Below are 23,888 nucleotides of genomic sequence, written 5' to 3'. Positions count from 1 at the left end.
GAAGAGTGAAACCGATGAATAAAAAATATTAACTGCCACTTGTGGCTGTTTTTAAAAACTTATTTTTTAAATCCATATTAATTGTTAATCTTCGGTGACTATTTCGGAAATGGAAAAGGTTTTTCAGAAAACGATATCAAACATTTACTGATTTACTTCAGTTACTTTATAAAAGACCATGTTACATGGTTCAACCCTCATCTTTATACTACAATGATGGTGCAAAACAATAACAAAGATACAGACAGATATTAAAGTTGCGCCACCTTTTTCATATAAAATGGCTGCCTTCTTGTGGTGTGTTCAGTTATGTCCATTGGTGTGGCTCCTTGGATCTTGATAATCACTGTTTATAAACTTTCAAAGGACACTTAAAACATATCATCACAATCAACTCTACTGTGCAGCAGCAACAAGATGCTTCTACAACCATTAATGTTGCTATTGAAAACAAGACTCAAGAATATCAAGAAATCTTCAGAGGATATATCAGACTAGACCAATGCAAAATGGTGCTGGATGTTCGAAAACTTTTCTCCAAAACAATCAATTTTGATGTTAATTTCATCACTAATATGATTTCTGATACTCCTCATTACCTCTGTTATTCTTTGGTTTACTCTCAGTCCCTTTACTGTGCTTATTAGATTGTTCATTTCATTCAACAGGTCCTGTAATTCTTCATTACTTTCACTGAGGACAACAATGCCATCAGTGAATAATATCGCTAATGTCCTTTCATTGCGAGTTTTAATCCCACTCTTGAACCTTTCCTCCTATTTCCGTCATCGCTTTTTCGATGCATGGATTGAACAACGGGGGCAAATGACTAAATCCTTGTCTTACACTCTGTTTTTTAATACGAGCAGTTCGTTCTTGGTATTACATTCTTTTTGCCCCTCTTAATTCTCGTACGTATTGTATTTACGCGTTTTTTTTTCTCATGATTCCTTGCACCATTTTAAACTGTCGCTCTTTTTCCAGGATGACAGATCCAACCCATATGTCTTTTTCTTACATCTTGCTTCCAGTACCAACCGCTAACTGCAGACTGCCTCTCTGGTGCCTTTAGCTTCCGGGAGGCTACACTAAACACTTAACTTCTCCTCAATTTTCTTTTCCATTCTTATGAATATTAATCTTACCAGGAACTTAGATATACGTGCTGCTAAGCGATATAACTCGCACAAACCTGCAGTTGCTACTTCGGAGGAGTATGATGATATTTTTTCGAAGGTTTGGTGGTATATACACTACTGGCCATTAAAATTGCTATACCACGAAGATGACGTGTTACAGATGCGAAATTTAACCGGCAGGAAGAAGCTGCTGTGATATGCAAATGATTAGCATTTCAGTACATTAACACAAGGTTGGCGCCGGTGGCGACACCTATAACGTGCTGACATGAGGGAAGTTTCCAACCGATTTCTCATACACAAACAGCAGTTGACCGGCGTTGCCTGGTGAAATGTTGTTGTGATACCTCGTGTAAGGAGGAGAAATGCGCACCATCACGTTTCCGACTTTGATAAAGGTCGGATTGTAGCCTATCGCGATTACGGTTTATCGTATCGCGACATTGCTGCTCGCGTTGGTCGAGATCCAATGGCTGTTAGCAGAATATGGAATCTGTGGGTTCAGGAGGGTAATACGGAACGCCGTTCTGGATCCCAACGGCCTCGTATCACTAGCAGTCAAGATGACAGGCATCTTATCCGCATGGCTGTAACGGATCGTGCAGCCACGTCTCGATCCCTGAGTCAACAGATGGGGACGTTTGCAAGACAACAACCATCTGCACGATCAGTTCGACGACGTTTGCTGCAGCATGGACTATCAGCTCCGAGACCATGGCTGCGGTTACCCTTGACGCTGCATCACAGACAGGAGCGCCTGCGGTGGTGCACTCAACGACGAACCTGGGTCACGAATGGCAAAACGTCATTTTTTCGGATGAATCCAGGTTCTGTTTACATCATCATTATGGTCGCATCCGTGTTTGGCGACATCACGGTGAACGCACATTGGAAGCGTGAATTTGTCCTCGCCATACTGGCGTATCACCCGGCGTGATGGTATGGCGTGCCATTGGTTACATGTCTCGGTCACCTCTTGTTCGCATTGACGGCACTTTGAACAGTGTACGTTACATTTCAGATGCGTTACGACCCGTGGCTCCACCCTGCATTCGATCCTTGCGAAACCCTACATTTCAGCAGGATAATGAGCGACCGCATATTGCTGCCCTGGCCAGTACATTCTCCAGATCTCTCACCAATTGAGAACGTCTGGTCAATGGTGGCAGAGCAACTGGCTCGTCACAATACGCCAGTCACTACTCTTGATGAACTGTGGCATCGTGTTGAAGCTGCATGGGCGGCTGTACCTGTACACGCTATCCAAGCTCTGTATGACTCAATGCCCAAGCGTATCAAGGCCTTTATTACAGCCAAAGGTGGTTGTTCTGGATAGTGATTTCTCAGGATCTACGCACCCAACTTGTGTGAAAATGTAATCACATGTCGGTTCTAGTATAATATATTTGTCCAATAAATACCGGTTTATCATCTCCATTTCTTCTTGGTGTAGCAATTTTAATGGCCAGTAGTGTCTTAAGTCAAATATATTGTACATTCCAACTTGGATAGTCGTTTATATGCCACTTCCACTCACGAGTTTAGAGATTCCAAAGGATTCATCCATCTTATTTGTCTCATTTGATCGCAAGTCTTCCAAACCTCTATTAAACTCTAATACTTGATCCCACATGTCTTCCGTACTGACTGTCGTTTCTTCTTCTATCACGTAATCAGATACGTTATTCTCCTCGTAGATGCCTTCAGTGCACTCTTTACACCTATCCTCTCTCTCCTCTGGGTTTAACAGTGGAATGTACATAGCACTATTAATGCTGACGTTCATTGCGTCGAAGTTTGTTCTAACTTTTCTACATGCGTGATCAGTCCTTCCGACGACCATTTCTTTTTCTATTAATTTCCATTTTTTTCTACAGTAATATTGCCTTGGCTTCCCGGCATTTCCTTTCTTTTTTTTTCCATTCCTAAGTGTCTTATAGTTCAGTAATTTTGTACTTGTAGTACGAGGGTTGCCCAGAACGCAAAGCACCGCAATTTTCTCCTCAGACGAAAACAATGCTACGAATGCGAAACGTTACGTATGTATTATTCGAAGTCTCCTTAGTGAGCGCGCTAAGTTTTCGTCACTTTCGACGGATAGCGTATCTGCAGGACTGTTTCAAAATGGTGCCTGTAGTTGATGTACGTTACAAGCAGCGTACCGTCATTGAATTTCTCGCTGCAGAGAAAGGAACTGTGGGGAATATTTACAAACGCTTGTGCAAAATCTATGGAGCATCTGCTGTCAACAGAAGTACAGTTACTCGCTGGGAAGGAGGTTGAGGTCATCAGAAGGTGGTTTGGGGAAGCTCCACGATTTGCAGCAGTCGGGGAGAGTATCCATGGCTGTCACACCTGACATGTTGCAGCGAGTTAATGTTGTCATTCGCGAAGACACACCCATTATGAATCGGCAGTTGGCGCCACATCTATCAATCAGTAAAGGAAATGTGGATGCTATTATCTGTACTCTTGGATATTCAAAAGTGGGTACCGCGGTGTCTAACGGTGGATCAGAAATAGCACAATAAAAAAAACGTTTGTCTTGATTTGTTGCAACGTTTTGATGCGGAGAGGGAGGTGCTCTTGTCCCGAATTGCGACAGGTGATGAAATCTGGTTTCACCAACTTGTGTCCGTAATAAAACGACAGTAGATGGAATTGCGCCATTCCCACTCCCCATAGAAGAAGAAATTCAAAACAACTGCTTCCGCCGATACGGTCATGATCATCGTGTTATGGGACGGTGAAGGTGTGATTATCATTGATGTGATGCCAAGAGGCGGTACCATTAATTCATAAGCATACGCGAACACATTAACAAAACACAAGACGCGCTTCTGTTGACTTCGGCGCCACAGCAACCCAGATGTTTTCCTGCAGTACGATAACGCTCGGCCCCGCACAAGTCTGAGGATTGCTGAGCACATCTCTAAACAGGGTTCGACAGTGTTACCCCATCCACCCCACGGTCCTGACCTAGTCCTCTCAGACTTCCACTTGTTTGGGACATTCAAGGATGTCATGCGTGGAAGACATTTTGAGGACGATGTGCAAGGAATTCACACGTTGAGGCACTGGCTCCGCCACCAGGGCAAGAATTGCTACCGACAGGGTATAAACTCCCTTGTACCGCGCTGGCAAAAGGCCATAGAACGAGATGGAAATTACGTGGAAAAATAGGGTGTGTAGATAAAACACCATTCTTTTGTGTGTGTAATTCTCATTATGTTCAATAAAGAAATGTTGAAAAAAAATGTGGCGTGTTACTTTCTGGGCAAACCCTCGTATTTCGCTATTCTTGTCTTTCGTTGAGCATTTTCGTACGTCTTTCCTTCGTCTAAAAATGGAACCATTTCTTCTGTTACCCAGGGTTTCTTTGCAGCTTCTTTCCTTGTACTCATGATTTCTGTCCAACTTCTGAGAGTTTGCTATTTAGAGATTTTCATTGCTGTTCAACTAAACTGCTCACTGTGGTAGTCATCATCACTACACCTATTGCTTTAGAGAACTTAAGCGCATCTCATCATTCCTCGGTAGTTCGGATACCCCTCCGGAAGATTATTTTACACTTGTCTAGCCTTCATCTTACTAAATTGTGATCATAGTCTGCGTAGCCGTTACTATTATATATTTGATTTGGGTAACTACTTGATGTAATACAGCTGGAATTTTGCCGTGTCTTCGGTGATTTTCCATGTACACCTCCCTCTCCTGTGGTTTTCAACAAGGTATTCGCCATTGAATGCTGAAATTTTTTGCAGAACTCAATTCATCTTCCTCCTCTCACGTTCATGCTATCATGTCCTGTTTCTCTTTCATTCCTTCCCCTACTACCGCGTTCCAATCAACCCACGTTCATTAGACTATCATCTCCCCTTACATACTGAATTACCCGTTCCATATATTCACATACTTTATCTTCATCTTTTGTTCGTGTCGTGCGCATGTATGCCTGAAAAAGTGTTGTTTGTTTGCTATCGCTTCTGATGATATCAGCCCTATCACCGAATTGTTCACGGTAACTCACTCCTTGCCCTATCTTCCTAGTCATCATGAATACTGTAGCTGTTACATGTAGCATTTCTACTGCTGTTGATACCGCCCAAATTCTTCCGATCAGACATCTCTATATTCTTTCCATTTCTCTTCGCTGACACTCACTGAATCTAGACTGAGCCTTTGCATTTCCCTTTCCAGACTTTCCAGCTTCCCTAACATTCAAACTTCTGACATTCCATGCTCCGATTCCTTTCGTTAGTTATTCGATCTTTTTCTCGTGGATATCTCCGCCCTGGCAGTCCATTCCAGGAGATCTGAGCGGGGGTTAGTTCGGAATCTTTCGCCAATGGAGAGATCTTTGTTATTATTTTTTTTCAATTCCAGGCCACATCTCCCGTGGATACACAATATGTGTCTTTAGTTCAGTGATTTCCATTGCCATTTTAATTCTCATGCTGTTTACCATGGCTGATTCTTCAAGCTTTTGGGGACTGATCCCAGAACCGTGAAACTCTCACCAATCCTCATTAGTCTTTGAGAAGATCGTTGGCAGAACGATAGTGATTCTTTATTCCGGGAGTCCTCGAACGGCATTCGTGCTGAGTATTAACCGAAATTTACTTAGTGATGGAGTTCAAACCAGGGACCCATGGCGTTTCTGTTGGCTGATGAAAGACGTTACCCAACATCAACATACACTTGACGACTCTTAGAAAACTTGACACACACGTGTTTAACGTGCCATAACAGGAGCTCGAAGCGGCGACTTCAACAATATGAAATGCATTTGGTTAATTGTACAATATGCCCTTCGAAATGTTATGCTGTGGTGTGGAGAATGTATGTGATTTTCTTTTTCGTCACCATGTCTCCCTAAGGGTGGTTGTGCCTTCGCGCAGCTTTATGCTTCAAGCAGAATTGATATGATGTGCAGGTTGTATAACAGACAAGGAGAGCATTACTACTGTACTTCTATTGAAACGGTGTCGTGAAGACAGGCTGTTATCATGTAATAAATCCCACTGCGATCGTGGTTTCTCAGTAGCGTCATGTCATTTTTCAGAAAAAGAAATAAATCTGAAAATAATAATTATCCCTACAATGATTTAGAATTAATATTTTATATCAGAATCATTTCCGCAAGATGTAGCCTTGCCTGACGAATCTTCATTCTGATTTGGCTCATATTTTGAAGATGAGGCACAGTTGCATTTATTGCAATAATGGGCACTTGGAAAAGTCATTGCCTAAGCAAATCCAGAACAACGTAGAATTCCAACAACATTCTTTAAAACAGACGTAATACTACCAAAGAACTCTTTAATCTGGCAATGTGGGACGGCGAAGTTCATCTTCTGTGTCTCATTTAAAGAACGTATGAATTTCCGTACATGTTATTTTGGTGTGGGCATGTTCCGTATCAATTATGTAGCCGTCCAATAAGCCGTACTTGTTAAAGTGCCATGCACCACATTGGAGAGGGGGACATGATCTGAACCCGGATCGCGTCCACTCGGGGGATTAATGACGAGGATCGGTGTGCCGGGTACCCCACAGTTGGTTTTTAGGTGGTTTCCCAAATCCCACTAGGTGAATCCCGGACTGGTACACAGCACCTACTTCATTGGTAAAAAGTTTCTAACGCCAATATCACATAAATGTTTCTTTATTTACAACAACCGGTTTCGACAGACTTTGCTGTCATCTTCAGCTCAGTAACATACTGTATATAGATGGAATATATCTCTGATCATGAGCTACGACGTAGTATTTGGCATTACAAGAAGCGGGAATGGTACTGTACATTTACATATATTCAAAGATTTTGGTGTAAAACGTGTTCATTTTTAGTTGAAACCTCACGCCAAGTTTTCATGATGTTATACAAAGGTTTGTCATTCATAAAACCATTAAAACCAAAAAGCACCTTTTGTACATGGTCATGTCCATATATGTAGCGGTTGGTTGGTTTGGGGAAGGAGACCAGACAGCGTGGTCATCGGTCTCATCGGATTAGGGAAGGATGGGGAAGGAAGTCGGCCGTGCTCTTTCAGAGGAACCATCCCGGCATTTGCCGGGAGTGATTTAGGGAAATCACGGAAAACCTAAATGAAGATGGCCAGACGCGGGATTGAACCGTCGTCCTCCCGAATGCGAGTCCAGTGTCTAACCACTGTGCCACCCCGCTCGGTCATATATGTAGCGCTTACATATGATTGTTACGTCATAAAAATCACAGTACCCAATAAACAGTACAGCAGCCCATTTGTTTACGTGAGCCGGACATGTTCTAATCATTGAAGATCCGACTAAGAGATCACAGAAGATACAACTATTTATTGTGATTTTTGCGACGTAACAATAATCTTTGAGGGTTACATGGACATAGCTTTCAGTACAATGAGCGCTTTGGTTTTAAATGTTTTATTCATGACAAACTTTTGTATGATGGGATAATGGGGCATCCGGCGACGAAACCAAATCGGTAAAGAGCCACGTCGACCCAGTGCCGACGCAGGACAAAGTCACAAGAAAAACAAGTATTTAAATATATATTACATCAAATGAAACCCCGTTTTCTTGCTGCAGGGTATATTGATGTGTGAGATGCGATTTGCCTGTTGCGTTCAGGACATTTTCAGTCCATTTAGTTGTTGACTTGTCTCTCTGGCTTATATACACTTGTGAGCCAGAACATCATGACCACCTACCATTTAGCCAGTCTGTTCAACTTTGGCACGGATAACGGCGGCGATGCGATGCGTCGTGGCATGGAAGCAATGATGACTTGGTTAGTCACTGGGGAGAGTTGGCACCACATCTGCACACAGGATCACTTTTTTTTCTTTTTTGAGTTATCAGTGTTCTCTCTGGGTTGATGCGGCCCGCCTCGAATTCCTCTCATGTGCCAACCTCTTCATCTGAGAATAACGCTTGCAACCTGTCCTCAGTTGTTAGATGTATTCCAATCTCTGTCTTCCCCTATAGTATTTGCCCTCTACAGCTCCCTCCAGTACCATGGAAGTCATTCCCTGATGTCTTAACAGATGTCCGATCATCCTAGCCTTTCTCCTTGTCAGTGATTTCCATTTATTCCTTTTCTCCCCGATTCTGCGCAAAACCTCCTCATTTCTTGCCTTATCAGTCCGGCTAATTTTCAACATTCGTCTGTAGCACCACATCTCCAACGCTTCGATTTTCTTCTGTTCCGATTTTCCCACAATCCGTGTTTCACTATCATACAGCGCTGTGCTCCAAACGTACATTCTCAGAAATTTCTTCCTCATATTGAAGCGTATGTTTGATACTAGTAGACTTCTCTTGGCCAGAAGTGCCCGTTTTGCCTGTGCCTGTCTCCTTTTGATGTCCTTTTTGCTCCCTCCGTCATTGATTATTTTGCTGCCTAGTTAATAGTATTCCTTAACTTCATCTACTTCTTGATAATGAATCCTAATGTTAATTTTGTTGCTGTTCTCATTTCTGCTACTTCTCATTACTTTCGTCTTTCTTCGATTTATTCTTAATCCATATACTGTACTCAATAGACTGTTCATTCCATTCAGCAGATCATATAATTCTTCTTCACTTTCACTCAGGATAACAGTGTCATCAGCGAATCGTATCACTGATATACTTTCACCTGGAATTTTAAATCCACTCCTCAACCTTTCTTTTATTTCTGTCATTGCTTCTTCGATGTACAGATTGAACATTAGGGGCGAAAGACAACATCCCTGTATTACACGCTTTTTAATCCGAGCACTTGGTTTTTGGTCGTCCATTCTTGTTATTCCTTTTTGGTTCTTTTACGTATTGTATATTACCCGTTTCCCCTGCAGGTTACCCATATTATTTTCAGACTTTCGAACATCTTGAACCATTTTACATGGTCCAATGCTTTTTCCAGGCAGACAGATGTTATAAACGTGTCTTGATTTTTCTTTAGTCTTGCTTCCATTAACAATCTCAACGCCAGAATTGCCTATCTGATGCCTTTATCTTTCCTAAAGTCAAACTGATCGTCATGTAATACGTTCTCAATTTTCTTTTACATTCTTCTGTGCATTATTCTCGTCAGAAAGTTAGATGAATGAGCTGTTAAGCCGCTTGTGCGATAATTCTCGCACTTTTCAGCTCTTTCAGTCTTCGGAATCGTGTGGATGATATTTTACCGAAAGCCAGATGGTATGTCGCCTGACTCATATATTTTACACACCCACGAATATAGTCGTTTTATTGCCGCTTCCCACAATGCTTTTAGAAATTCTGATGTAATGTTATTTATCCTTTCTGCCTTATTTGATCTTAAGTCCTCCAAAGCTCTCTTAAATTCTGTTTCTAATACTGAATCCCCTATCTCTTCTAAATCGACTCCTGTTTCTTCTTCTATCACATCAGACAAATGTTCCCCCTCATAGAAGCCTTCAATGTACTCTACCTATCAGCTCTATCCTCCGTATTTAACAGAGAAATCCCCGTTGCACTCTAAATGTTACCACCTTTGCTTTTAATTCCACCGAAGGTTATTTTGACTTTCCAGTAAGCTGAATCGGTCCTTCCGACAATCATTCCTTTTTCGATTTCTTAAGATTTTCATGCAGCCATTTCGTCTTAGCTTCCCTGCGCTTTATATTTCTTTCATTCTCAGTAACTCGTATTCCTGTATTCCTGAATTGCCCTGAACATTTTTGTACTTCCTTCTTGCATCGGTCAACTGAAGCATTTCCTCTTTTGCTCAAGTTTTCTTCGCAGTTAACTTCTTTGTACCTGTACATTTGTATCCAACTTCTGTAATTGCCCTTTCCAGATTTGTCCATTCCTCTTCAACTGTATTGCCTACTGAGCTAGTCCTTATTACTGTATCTGTAGCCTTAGAGAACTTCAAGCGTATTTCGCCATTACTTAGTTTTGTATCCCACTTCTCTGCGTATTGATGCTTCCTGACAAATTTCATAAACTTCAGCCTACTTTTCATTACTACTACATTGTGATCTGAGTCTGTTCTTCCAGACAGTCCATTATCTGATTTCGGAATCTCTGCCTGACCATGATGTAATCTAACTGATCTCTTCCCATATCACCCTGCCTTTTCCAAATATACCTCCTCCTCTTGTCCTCCACTTGTATTCTTGAACGCGATTACTAGCTGAAATACAGGGTGATTCAAAAAGAATACCACAACTTTAAAAATGTGTATTTAATGAAAGAAACATAGTATAACCTTCTGTTATACATCATTACAAAGAGTATTTAAAAAGGTTTTTTTTCACTCAAAAACAAGTTCAGAGATGTTCAATATGGCCCCCTCCAGACACGAGCAATATCAACCCGATACTCCAACTCGTTCCACACTCTCTGTAGCATATCAGGCGTAACAGTTTGGATAGCTGCTGTTATTTCTCGTTTCAAATCATCAATGGTGGCTGGGAGAGGTGACCGAAACACCATATCCTTAACATACCCCCATAAGAAAAAATCGCAGGGGGTAAGATCAGGTCTTCTTGGAGGCCAGTGATGAAGTGCTCTGTCACGGGCTGCCTGGCGGCCGATCCATCGCCTCGGGTAGTTGACGTTCAGGTAGTTACGGACAGATAAGTGCCAATGTGGTGGCGCTCCATCCTGCTGAAATATGAATTGTTGTGCTTCTTGTTCGAGCTGAGGGAACAGCCAATTCTCTAACATCTCGAGATACTGTAGTCCAGTTACAGTAGCACCTTCGAAGAAAAAGGGACCAAAAACTTTATTGGCTGAAATGGCGAACAAATGTACAACTAAATGAAACTTTATAGCTCCCTTAATTCGCCGACAGATAGTGCTTAGCTCTGCCTTTTGTCGTTGCAGAGTTTTAAATTCCTAAAGTTGTGGTATTCTTTTTGAATCACCCTGTATATTACAGAACTCAGTTAGTCTTTCTCCTCTCTCATTCCTTGTCCGAAGCCTATATTATCCCGTAACATTTTATTCTTCTCCTACAAATGCATTTCCAGTCCCCCATGACTATTTGATTTTCATCTCCTTTTTCCTACTGTATTTCCCTTTCTGTATCCTCATATACTTTCTCTGCCTCTTCATCTTCATCGGCATATATACCTAATTATCGTTGTCAGTTTTGGTTTGCTGTCGATTTTGATAAAAACAACCCTGTCACTGTAATCTTAATAACAAATCCTTTTCCCCTTATACCATCTTCTGCTGCTGTTGATGTTACCCTATACTCATCTGACCAGAAATACTTTCAATTTTACTTCACTAACTCCTACTGTATCTAGATTGTGCCTTTACACTTCCCTTTTCAGATTTTCTAGCTTCCCTACCAGGTTCAAGTGACATTCCACGGTCCGACTCGTAGATCGTTATCCTTTCGTTGGTTATTTAATCTTTTTCTCATGGTTACGTCCCCCTTGGCAATCCCCTCGAGGTATCCGAATGGGGACTATTCCAGAATGTTTTGCAAATGGAAACACCATCATGACACTTTTTCAACTACAGACCACATGTCCTGTGGATACACGCTATGTGTCATTAATGCAGTGGTTTCCATTGCCTTCTGCATCATCATGCCGTTGATCATTGCTGATTCTTCCGCCTTTAGGGGCAGTTTCCCATCACAAGGGACAAGAGAATCTCTTGTCACTCCTCCGCCCTCTTTGACAAGGCCGTTGGCAGAATGAGGGAGACTTCTTATGCCGGAAGTCTTCGATCGCTAATGTTGATTTTTAATCAAAATTTAAGCGGTGGACATTTCGAACCCGGGACCGAGGACGTTTTGATTATTAATAAAAGACGCTACCCCTAGATCACGGGCGCACCTAATTTCCGTAAACTCCAGGGAGGGTGGCGATGAGCTCGGACGCCACGTCTAATCACGTCCCAGATGCGTTCGAACGGGCACAGACCTGGCCAGTTGGGTAGCCAGCGCAGCAACAGGAACTTGCCACTTTTTTCCTCGAACCACTCTATCACACACCTGTCCTTGAGACATAGCGCATTATTTCGTTGAATAATGCCACTATCTTTGGCCAACACGATCGTCATGAGGGAACGTATGTGGTCTGCAACCAGTGTACGATACACCTCGGTCTTCATGGTGCGCCGGCCGAAGTGGCCGTGCGGTTAAAGGCGCTGCAGTCTGGAACCGCAAGACCGCTACGGTCGCAGGTTCGAATCCTGCCTCGGGCATGGATGTTTGTGATGTCCTTAGGTTAGTTAGGTTTAATTAGTTCTAAGTTCTATGGGACTAATGACCTCAGCAGTTGAGTCCCATAGTGCCATTTGAACCATCTTCATGGTGCCTCGCACGAGCTCCACTACACCCACGGATGCCTACGTGAATATTCTCCGGAGCATAATGGAGCCGACGCCAGCTTATCTCCGTCCCGCAGTACAGATGTCAAAGAGCTGTTCTGTAAGACGACGGATTCGCGCCCTCCCATTGGCATGACGAATAAGGTATCGGAGTTCATCCGGTCATGCAACGCTCTGCCACTTCGCCAACGTCCAGTGCCAATGCTCAAGTACCCATTTCAGTAGTACAGTAGTTGCCGATGTGGTGGTGTTAACATTGGTGCATGCATCGGTAGTCGGCTGCGGAGGCCCATCGTTAGGAGTGTTCGGTGCACTGTGTGTTGAGACACACTTGTGTTCTGCAAGACATTAAATTCAGATGTTAATGCCGCCACAATTCGCCGCCTGTCCTGTTTTACCAGTCTGCCCAGCCTACGACATCTGCCATCTGTAATGAGAGGTGGCCACTCTTGGTTTCGCCAAGTGTTGAAGACACTCACCACAGCACTCCTCGAACATCTGACAAGTCGGCTGATTCCGAAATGCTCGTGTAGAGTCTCCAGGCCTTCCCCATAGTACATACGGACAGCATGTTCACTGACAGAACGCAGCATGTCATTCTCAGTGGAGAGAAGTCTTCCGAAGTAAGAGTGATTTCAGGTGTGCCGCAGGGGAGTGTCGTAGGACCGTTGCTATTGACAATATATATAAATGACCTTGTGGATAACATCGGAAATTCACTGAGGCTTTTTGCGGATGATGCTGTAGTATATTGACATGTTGTAACAATGGAAAATTGTACCGAAATGCAGGATGACCTCCAACGAATTGACGCATGGTGCAGGGAATGGCAATTGAATCTCAATGTAGACAAGTGTAATGTGCTGGAAATACATAGAAAGAAAGATCGTTTATCATTTAGCTACAATATAGCAGGTCGGCTACTGGAAGCAGTTAATTCCATAAATTATCTGGCAGTAGGCATTAGGAGTGATTTAAAACGGAATGACCATATAAAATTAATCATCGGCAAAGCTGATGTCAGACAGAGATTCATTGGAAGAATCCTATGGAAATGCAGTCCGAAAACAAAGGAAGTAGGTTACAGTACGCTTGTTCGCCCACTGCATGAATACTGCTCACCGCTGTGGGATCCGGATCCGTACCAGATAGGGTTGATAAAAGAGACAGAGAAGATCCAACGGAGAGCAGAGTGCTTCGTTACAGACTCATTTAGTAATCGCGAAAGCGTTACGGAGATGATAGATAAACTCCAGTGGAAGACTCTGCAAGAGAGACGCTCAGTAGCTCGGTACGGGCTTTCGTTGAAGTTTCGAGAACATACCATCACCGAGGAGTCAAGCAGTATATCGATCTCTCCTACGTATACCTCGCGAAGAGACCATGAGGATAAAATTAGGATAGGACAGGATAAAATTAGAGCCCACACTGAGGTATACCGACAATCGTTCTTTCCACGAACAATTCGAGACTGGAATAGCAGGGAGAACCGATAGAGGTACTCAAGGTACCCTCCGCCACACACGGTCAGGTGGCTTGCGGAGTATGGATGTAGATGTAGATGGAGATGTAGATACTACACGCATCGTGCGTGTGCCTGACTAGCAGTAATGCCTCGCCAGGTGACGCTTACATCGACTGTAGATCGGTGGTCATGACGTTCTAGCTGATCAGGGCACGCTTTTCCTCTCTGGTCAAAGGTTAGATGTCGCACTGTCACGTCACTTACGATCACGTTACGACCTTTTTGCTTTGCTGATTTCATATTTCGTAAGCTAATTCCCGTGGAATACCACTACTGATCTAACAAGAACGTAAGATTTTTCTTACGAGAACTAAGGGCGATTTCCGTCCTCTGTTCATTCGATTTTTCATTCCTTATGTTCTCAAGATGATAGCTTCGGTATCAATTGCTCATAAAGGTGCTTGAACCGTTGCTAAGTATCAATGAGAAAGCTTTGTCACCTAATTTTTCGCTTACAGTCTCCTCCGAAATGTCTAGAAAGTAGTCCTGACGAAAAGGAAATAGGTCTTGTGTGCCGTTATTTTACCTGCGTCATACTTAGACACTGATCTTTCAGCTACCCATTACCGTAAATACGGATGATTTCGAAGCTTACAGAGGCCTCTACTAGTTAGGAATTTGTTCTCTGTATAAATAGATATCGTGTACATTCATTTCAGCCTGACGATGCTTTGTGAAAACTATGTATGAGCATTGAACAAAAAGAGGAAAATACTGCATCATCACAGCATTGGTAATCCGCCATTAGGAGACAGTACATCCGTGGCTTGCAGCTGAGTAAAGATCTCAAAATAGAAAAAAAAAGAGTGATGGTCGTTAAACGTGCTACAAAATATCATTTCTCGGGGATTTCAGGGACACGGTAAGTGTGTAATGTGATAAGTAATCTCGAAAGATAATGGTGCTGCTCTTTAGTTTTCAGACGATATGATAACGGTTTCGCGTTTGTTGTCCGTGTTTTTCCAAGAAATTGACTTCTTGAAGCGTTTTATCGCAGGAACACCTTTCGCAAATGTGGTGCCTCTTGAAAGTTCGTAATTAGCGACAGTGGACATTAAAATTGCGGAAAAGCTGAACGAAGATCTCTATCGTCATGAGGGAGGCAGGATAAGCGCATAGATGATAGAAAATTCTGCACAACTAGCTAAAGGCCAGTACCCTACTGTATGTTGTTGCTGGTTAATATCCAGATTACACAAATAAAGTTTTAGTTTAACTTGTAAATTCTAGCGTTTACATTAGTTACCGAAACAGTGCGTTGCTGTGACACAGTATTCCCTTCGTCACCAGTCGGCACTTATTGTGTTACTTCTGATTTTGCACATCTGGAGAACGTTTACGGTAGTGACGACTAAAAGCGATGCAGCATCTACTAGATAAAAACTGACAGTTCGGACATGCAAGGTAAAGAACTTTTTGTTCTGACGAGCTACGCATTTCACCCCCGCCGCCGTGTCATAGACTTTTGGCGTAAGCATGCTACGTTAACAGCATTTACTTTTCATTTTTACGATTTCATGTGTGACAAAATGTGACAAAATTAACAGCCACGTCACATGTTAGGCCCGTAGTGTAGTACGTGAATGAAGCTTCATTTCAAAAATGGTGCTCCATCTTTGCCGGCAGACTATAGATTATTCATGATCCAAAACGGTTAGACCGGTCTTCAGCTGTCACTGACAAACTCATATCAAGGACTGAGGGAAAAATTCAACAGAACAGATGTTTCACTGATGATGGGCTGAACTTGTACTTCGAATTTACGCTATCAGTTCTTTGCTGAACTATTAGTGCCAGTTTGGGCTATAGAAAAGTGTGTACCAGAAGGGTTCCTCTACTTTTGAAAGTTGTGATCTTCAAAAAATGGCTCTGAGCACTATGGGACTCAACATCTTAGGTCATAAGTCCCCTAGAACTTAGAACTACTTAAACCTAACTAACCTAAGGACATCACACACACCCATGTCCGAGGCAGGATTCGAACCTGCGACCGTAGCAGTCCCGCGGTTCCAGCTGTGGTCTTCATTTCAAAGACTGATTTCACGAAGTTCTCCACGCTACACTATCCTATGCAAGCTTCTTCACCTCCGAATAACTAGTGCCACCTACATCCTATCTCCCTCTACAACATTTACGTCCCCCCCCCCCATTTCCCCCTTTCCTCCATAGCTAAGTTGATGATCCGTTGACGTCTCACGATGTGTCCTGTCAAACGATCCCTTCTTGTAGTCAAGTTGTGCCACAGATTTCTTTTTTTTCGTAATTCTATTCTCTACCTTCTCATTGATTATATGATCTACCCATCTAACCTCCTGCATTCTTCTGTAGCACATTTCAAAAGCTTCTATTCTCTTCTTGGCTGAAATGTTTCGTAAACGTTTACTTCCATACAAGGCAATACTCCAGACAAATATCTTCAGAAAAGACTTCCTAACACCTAAACCCATATTCATTGTTAATAAATTTCTCGTCTTCAGAAATGCTTTTCATACCATTTTCAGTCTACTTTTTATATCCTGTCCACTTCGGCCATTATGTTATTTTACTGCTCAGATAGCAAAATTCGTCTTCTACTTTAAGTGTGTCGTTTCCTAAACTAACTCCCTCAGAATCTTCTGAATAATTCGACTACATTCCATCACGCTTGTTTTGTTTTTGTTTACGTTCCTCTTAAATCGTCCTTTCAAGATGCAGTCCATTGCGTTCAAGTGGTCTTCCATGTCCTTTGCTCTCATGACAGAATTACGGTGTCGTTGGCAAACCATGAATTTTTTTTTACTTTTCTCTGAACTTCCGTTCGTTGTTCAAATTTTTCTATAGTTTCTTTACAGCTTGCTCAATGTGCAAAGAATGAATAACATCAGAGGATAGGCTACAATCATGTCTCGCTGCCTTTTCAAATACTGCTTCCCTTTCACGCCCCTCGTCTGGTTTTTGCGTAAGCTTTATGTAACATTGTACTCTCTGTATTTTACCTCTGCTACCTTCAGAATTTCAAGGACTGTATTCCAATCGACGTTGTCAAAAGCTTTGTCCGAATGTACAAAAGTTGTAAACATAGGACTGGCTTTCCTTAATCTATCTTCTAAGATTAGTCGTAGGGGCAATATTGCCTTAAGCGTTCCTACATAATAAAAACCAAACGAATTCTGAACACAAAAAGGGCTACGACCAGAGGTTTTTGGGATAGAATCGGCGTGCTGCTCGACGAGAGAGGAGAGACAGACGAACGAAGAAGTGAAGCCCCTCCGCGCCAGCACTAATGTGGTGATCAAGAGAAGAAGTTCTACCATCACCTCTGCAATAAAGGTTAGTACGCTCATCGGGGAGTCACACGATGCGGGACTGTGATTTCGTCCGTATGTCTGAGCGACATCACTCACTAATACGGTCCCATCCATGAGATGGTAGATAGAAAGGGTTGCGTTTCTAAGGGTGAGGGAAAAAAGCGCCACAGAAATCGCATTGCGAAAGAAACCTCTGCGACAGCGTAGTCGGGTAGTAGGGTTGTTGACGGAATTGTTCAAATGGCTCTGAGCACTATGGGACTTAACAGCTATGGTCATCAGTCCCCTAGAACTTAGAACTACTTAAACCTAACTAACCTAAGGACATCACACAACACCCAGTCATCACGAGGCAGAGAAAATCCCTGACCCCACCGGGAATCGAATCCAGGAACCCGGGCGCGGGAAGCGATAACGCTGGCGGAGTTGTGCCAGTAACGATAGTTCATGTGTGGGTGTGAGGAAATGTTAGTAGAGAGGTGTTATCGTTGTAACTGGACTAAGACGGTATCTCCTGGCCCAAATTCAGCGTAAGAGTGCTTGTAACATGCCTAAAGTCTTCATCAGAGAGGTCACTTTGCCTTTAAAATTGGCTGCTTGTTGTGTAGAGTCGTGTGGGGTACGTTTGTATTTCGTGTGTTCGGTTTCCGTGTTTTTTTGCCGACTGTAAAAGGGCAGCCGGAGGGACCAGTCAGATTTGCTGTGGTACAGGGGTTCACCGATATGGCATTGTTTGTGTGCTTAGTTTAAGCCTACCAAAGGTGGTCCGTTGTCCCTAAGGAAAAGTGTTTTGGGCTGTTGTGCTTCCACCTGTAGGTGTAATGTAGGGGTTCTTTGAATGTCTAGAGTTCTTGCTCAGTCGCGTGGCGAGGCAGAATTCATTATTAAGTCTGTGATGCACGTGAATCTTGAGGCGTTACTTATGACTCTTAATACCTTGTTCTGTATGACCTGCAAACGGAGCAGATCTTGTGGGAGGACGTGCTGAAAAGTAATGCCTCCGAATTTTGTATTCTGTTGTTACAACCCCGAGGAGCTAGAGGGCTCCGAACTGCAACGTGTAACATGGTGGTGTGTAACGTAACTACGTCGGTACGTGAGAAACAGTGTTGGGGAATCGAATTTCTAACCGTCCACACGTGAAGCACCCTCTCCTTCAGCGTAACAATGCCAGACTACACACGAGCGTTGCGGCTCCAGCAACATTCCGACGCGATCACTCTCCACACGCCGGCCGTTGTGGCCGAGCGGTTCTAGGAGCTTCAGTCCGGAACCGCGCTGCTGCTAGGTCGCAGGTTCGAATCTAGCCTCCGGCATGGATGTGTGTGATGTCCATAGGTTAGTTAGGTTTAAGTAGTTCTAAGTCTAGGAGAGACTTCAGATGTTAAGTCTCATAGTGTTCCGAGCCATTTGAACTCTCCACACATCCCATACTAGGAGCCATCCGATTTTCATCTGTTTCCAAACATTAAAGAACAACTTCGAGGGAATCGCTTTGGTGGTAATGAAGCGGTGTAAACAGAGGTGAGGTTGCAGCTGCGTAAAAAATGTCAAACATTCTACAGTGGCAGTATCAACAAATTGTTCTCTCGTTGTGAGAAGTGTGTTTGTGTTCGTTCATTGTTTTGGGGAAGGAGACCAGACAGCGTGGTCATCGGTCTCATCGGATTAGGGAAGGATGGGGAAGAAAGTCGGCCGTGCCCTTTCAGAGGAACCATCCCGGCATTTGCCTGGAGTGATTTAGGGAAATCACGGAAAACCTAAATCAGGATGGCCGGACGCGGGATTGAACCGTCGTCCTCCCGAATGCGAGTCCAGTGTCTAACCACGTGTGTTTGTGTCAGGTTGGCTATGTTGAAATATAAATATGTTGTTAAGATGAATAAAGATGTGAAAATTGTTAATGGTTTTTAAATAAAAATTTGTTTTATTTAAAAAGCCTTAAGAGTTTTCACCTGAAATATTCGGAGGCATTACTTTTCAGCACGCCCTCGTATGTGGACCTCGATACTTTCCTACTCAGTGTGCTTTGCTTTTTAAGCGTAGGTTTAACTATTGAGCCTTGCGTGTGCTTTGTTGGCGACATGATGTGTGTTGGTACCAAAGAGAGCTTCCGAATCAACTGCATATCGAGGTAACTGACTTCCTCACGAAAACTTGTTGGGTGTGGGTGTAGAATAATTTGTTCACAGTGTTTGTGTTTGTGTAGCTCTTTCAGCCTATGTGTAAATAGAACTGCCATTTCTCCAAACAAGGATCGACAGTTCTGAATTGTGTCTGTAGTGGAGAGTTTTAAGTTTTATGGTTTCCAGTCTTGCACTAGAATGTCTGTGTCACCTATGTAGATAGCTTGTTTTATGTCGTTGGAATATCTTTTTTAATGTGGAGGTTAAACAAGAAGGGCCCCAAGATACTGCGTTTGGGTAAACGGGCTTGTTGACGTCAGTGCTGAAAACTACGTTTGTGAGATATGAGTATAGGAGACATAGGAATCCGTCGGGGAAACCAGTGTCGCCGAGTTTTCGGATGAGGCCGTTGTGCCAATCGAAGACTTTTTCGATACCCACGAATACAGTCCTTTTTTCCTGAATCTGAATTGCACCGGTCTCGGAGTGTCGTTTTCGAATCACCTTCCCAACACTCCTACTGAGCGAGTTCAGCACGCTACTGGTCCGGTAATTTTCTGGGACGGAGTGGTGTTCCGTGGCCTCCTGAACGTCAGGACCTTCCTCGCCTACCAAAAGACAAGGAAGTGTTGGTGTAGTAGGGATGCATTCACGATGTGTGCTAAATATACTGTGGGTTTATTCGTGAAATCCTTTAGGACATGGCTTTGAATGATATCGGGACCAGGAGCTTTGCTATCAGAGGTGTGCTCAGTAGCCTATGTGATTGTATGTGCGCTAGCATGTCTGATTTCTTCTCACGTGGTCTGAGCCAGAAGTTGCGTAAACTCCTGGTCCGTCTGAAGTGTGAATACTAGGCTTGATTGAACCAGACTTGGTATGAAAGTCGCCGCTAGTGTTCTGGCCCTCGGCAGAGGAGACAAGTCAGTCAGGCCCTTATCTTATTTTATTTACACATCAAGTTTTGTTGGACCAAACTGAGGAACAACTCTCCAAGGTCAAGGAACATGTCATTACATGAAATTACAACATAAAACGAATAACAGTTAAAAATCAAATGTTATGAACCCAGAAAAAGTTAAGCTATAAATTTAAGTAAATGCAGTCAACAATATAACGTAAGAATCAGCTTATTTTTTCAAGGAATTCCTCAACAGAATAGAAGGAGTGAACCATGAGGAAACTCTTCATTTTCTATGTGAAAGCGCGAGGATTACTGTTAAGATTTTTTAATTCTTGTGGTAGCTTATTGAAAATTGATGCAGCAGTATACTGCACACCTTTCAGTACAAGAGTTAAGGAATTCCGATCGAAATGCAGCTTGGGTTTCTGCCGAGTATTAACTGAGTGAATGCTGCTTATTCTTGGGAATAAGCTAGTATTTTTAACAAGAAACGACAGTAAAGTATATATAGATTGAGAGGCCAATGCCAAAAGATCCAGACTAGTGAACAGGGGTCGACAAGAGTTTCGCGAAGTTACGCCACTTATTGCCTGAACCGCCCGTTTCTGAGCTAAAAATATCCTTTTAGAATGGGAAGAGTTACCCGAAAATATAGTACCATACAAATATAAGCGAACGAAAATAAGCAAAGTAGACTAATTTTCATGTCGAGCGATCACTTACTTTAGATACTGTTCGAATAGTAAAAATGGCAACATTAATTCTTTGAACAAAATCCTGAACGTGGACTTTCCACAACAGTTTACAGTCTATCTGAAGACCTTGAAATTTGAACTGTTCAGTTTCACTAATCATATGCCCATTCTGTGAAGGTTTTGTTGAATGGTGTGTTAGAAACTGTAAAAACTGAGTGTTACCATGATTTAGCGTCTGTTTATTTTCTGCAAGCCATGAACTTACATCATGAACTACACTATGTGAAACCGAGCCAGTGTTACACACAACTTCCTTTACTACCAAGTTAGTGTCTCAGCAAACAAATATTTTAGAGTTGCCCATAATACTAGAGAGCATATCATTTATATAAATAAGGAAGAGGTGTGGCCCCAACACTGATCCCTGGGGCACCAGCCCATTTGACCATACCCCACTCAGACCCCACATAGCAGCCATTCTCAACACTGCAAATAATGATCTTTTGCTGTCTGTTGTTAAAGTAAGAAGTGAACCAATTGTGAGATTCTTCCCATATTCCATAATGGTCGAACTTCTAGAACAATATTTTGTGATCACCACACTCAAACGCCTTAGTTAAATCAAAAAATATGTCTAGCGTTCGAAACCTTTTGTTTAACCCACCCATTACCTCACAGAGAAAAGAGAATGTAGCATTTTCAGTTGTTAAACGACTACTAAAGTCGAACTGTACGTTTGATAGCAAATTATGTGATATGAAACGATCAATTATTCTTACTACACAGCCTTTTCAGCAACTTTAGCAAACACTGATGACATAGAAATAGGTCCAAAATTGTCTAAATTATTCCTTTCTCCCTTTTTATAAAGCGTCTTTACTACTGAGTACTTCAATTGTTCAGGAAGCTGAACATTCCTAAAGGAAAAATTATAAATATGGCTAAGTACAGGACTAACATGTGCAGCACAGTACTTCAATATTCTACTAGACATTCTATCATATCCATGAAAGTCTTTAGTCTTCAGTGATTTAATTATTGACTCAATCTCCCCCTTGTCTGTATCACAGAGGAGTATTTCAGACATCAACCTCGGAAAGGCATTTGCCAAGAAAGTTATATGATTCCCTGTAGAAACTAAATTTTTATTTAATTCACCGGCAATGCTCAGAAAATGATTGGCAAATACTGTGCATATGTCTGATTTGTCAGTACCAGAAATATTTTTACTACGAACTGACTTAATATCGTCGATCTGGTGCTGCTGACCAGACACTGCCTTCACAACTGACCACATGGTTTTAATTTTATCCTGTTAATTAGCTATTCTATTTGCGCACCAAATACTCTTTGCCTTCCTAATAACTAATTTATGGTGCTTCCTATAAAGTGAATCAAGAGCGCTCTCTAGCTTGAGCAGAAATGCTCCTAAAGTCAGAGATAGGGGACCTACAACCTACAAACAACAACAATTAGAAGTTTAGTTTTATTAAATTTGACTGCGTATGCACAATATCCAAATATCTATTCAGTTCAGTGCCGTGAAAAGTCTATGGACTCAAATGGAATACTGTTGTTCTTTTTTTTTTATTTTACGAACATGGCCACGACGCCACCCCACAAGGAACTCCTTGAAAAACAGCCAGCTAATCTGTAACCTGGTAATGGAAACCTCTGGATTGTCAAATTAATTAAGTGGTGCACCGATATACTAATAATTTCAGAGTCAACATCTATAAGCAGTGCACTATCTTTATCTCTAATACCTCTTATTTTTTGATGAAATATGCTAATTTATTCTTTACTTGGGAACATGACGTCCTCTGAAGGTGATTCCTTAGAGGGACTTCCTTTAAGCAGGTATACCTATCAGCTAACTTCAGTCTAAAAAACGTGCAGCTCTAACACCAAATACTGCAGGAATTTTTCCACGAGTGATCCCACCACCCCCTACTACACTGTCACTTATAAACTTTGCCAGCCTCCCCTTCCCATACTAATGAAGTGCAAGCCATGCCTAGTGAAACCCGATCTGCTGGCAGACTTATCTGGCACCACTGCGATGTGACCCATGCCCCCTGCATTCGTGCCCTCTACAGCCCCATGTTAATGCGGCTAACAGCCACATTAAGATGAGGCCGATCATGACGCTGGAACAGTAGTATGAAATGCACATTAGTGCCAACAGTTTGAGTAGCTGTCTCTACCAAGCCACCACCTACATCATATTCCCTGTCCCCATCGGTACCTTTCCCTGCTCCACCCACTATCACTACCTGAGCCTCCTCCATAAAATTCCTACATAACTCCCCTATGCTGTCAGTCACCTGAGCCAACCCTGCACTAGGCTTCACTATGCTGGTGATCTGGTACTCTCTCCCCAACACTTCTTGCTACTGCTGGACCACATCTCTACCGTGCAAACTACCTAGCAGCAGAAGCTTCTTCCCTCTGTTGGACTATGCAACTGTCTTAGGCCTCCTAACGACTGAGGACTGCTGTATGTTTCCTACACCTACAGCTACAAGAGCTCCTCTTTACTCAGCTCTGACAGTTGGTCAAATCTATTGCATATATGCAAAGTATAACTGTCTGAATACCTCCTCCTCCCAGCTGCCTTCTTGCCAACTGCCTGTTCACATTTCCCAATACTCATCACCCGCCTCAACCTATCTAGTTCCTCCTTTGCGCATTGTAGCTGCACCTGAAGGGCACAGATCTTATCCTCCTGCTCCTCTATCAACTTATATCTGCTACATATTCTGCATTCCCAGGAGAGGATCTCACTATAATGTAGTGTCGCTCCCTGGCAAAGTGTCCAGCTGGATTCTACACACCTCGTCGTGTGGCATCCAGCTTGGCGAGTTTATGCGGAGCGACCAGAAATACAGACACTTCACCGACT

The sequence above is a fragment of the Schistocerca americana genome, chromosome 2 (genome assembly GCF_021461395.2).
Source record: "Schistocerca americana isolate TAMUIC-IGC-003095 chromosome 2, iqSchAmer2.1, whole genome shotgun sequence".
In the NCBI taxonomy this organism is placed as follows: Eukaryota; Metazoa; Arthropoda; class Insecta; order Orthoptera; family Acrididae; genus Schistocerca; species Schistocerca americana.
This window is presented reverse-complemented; position numbering follows the sequence as displayed.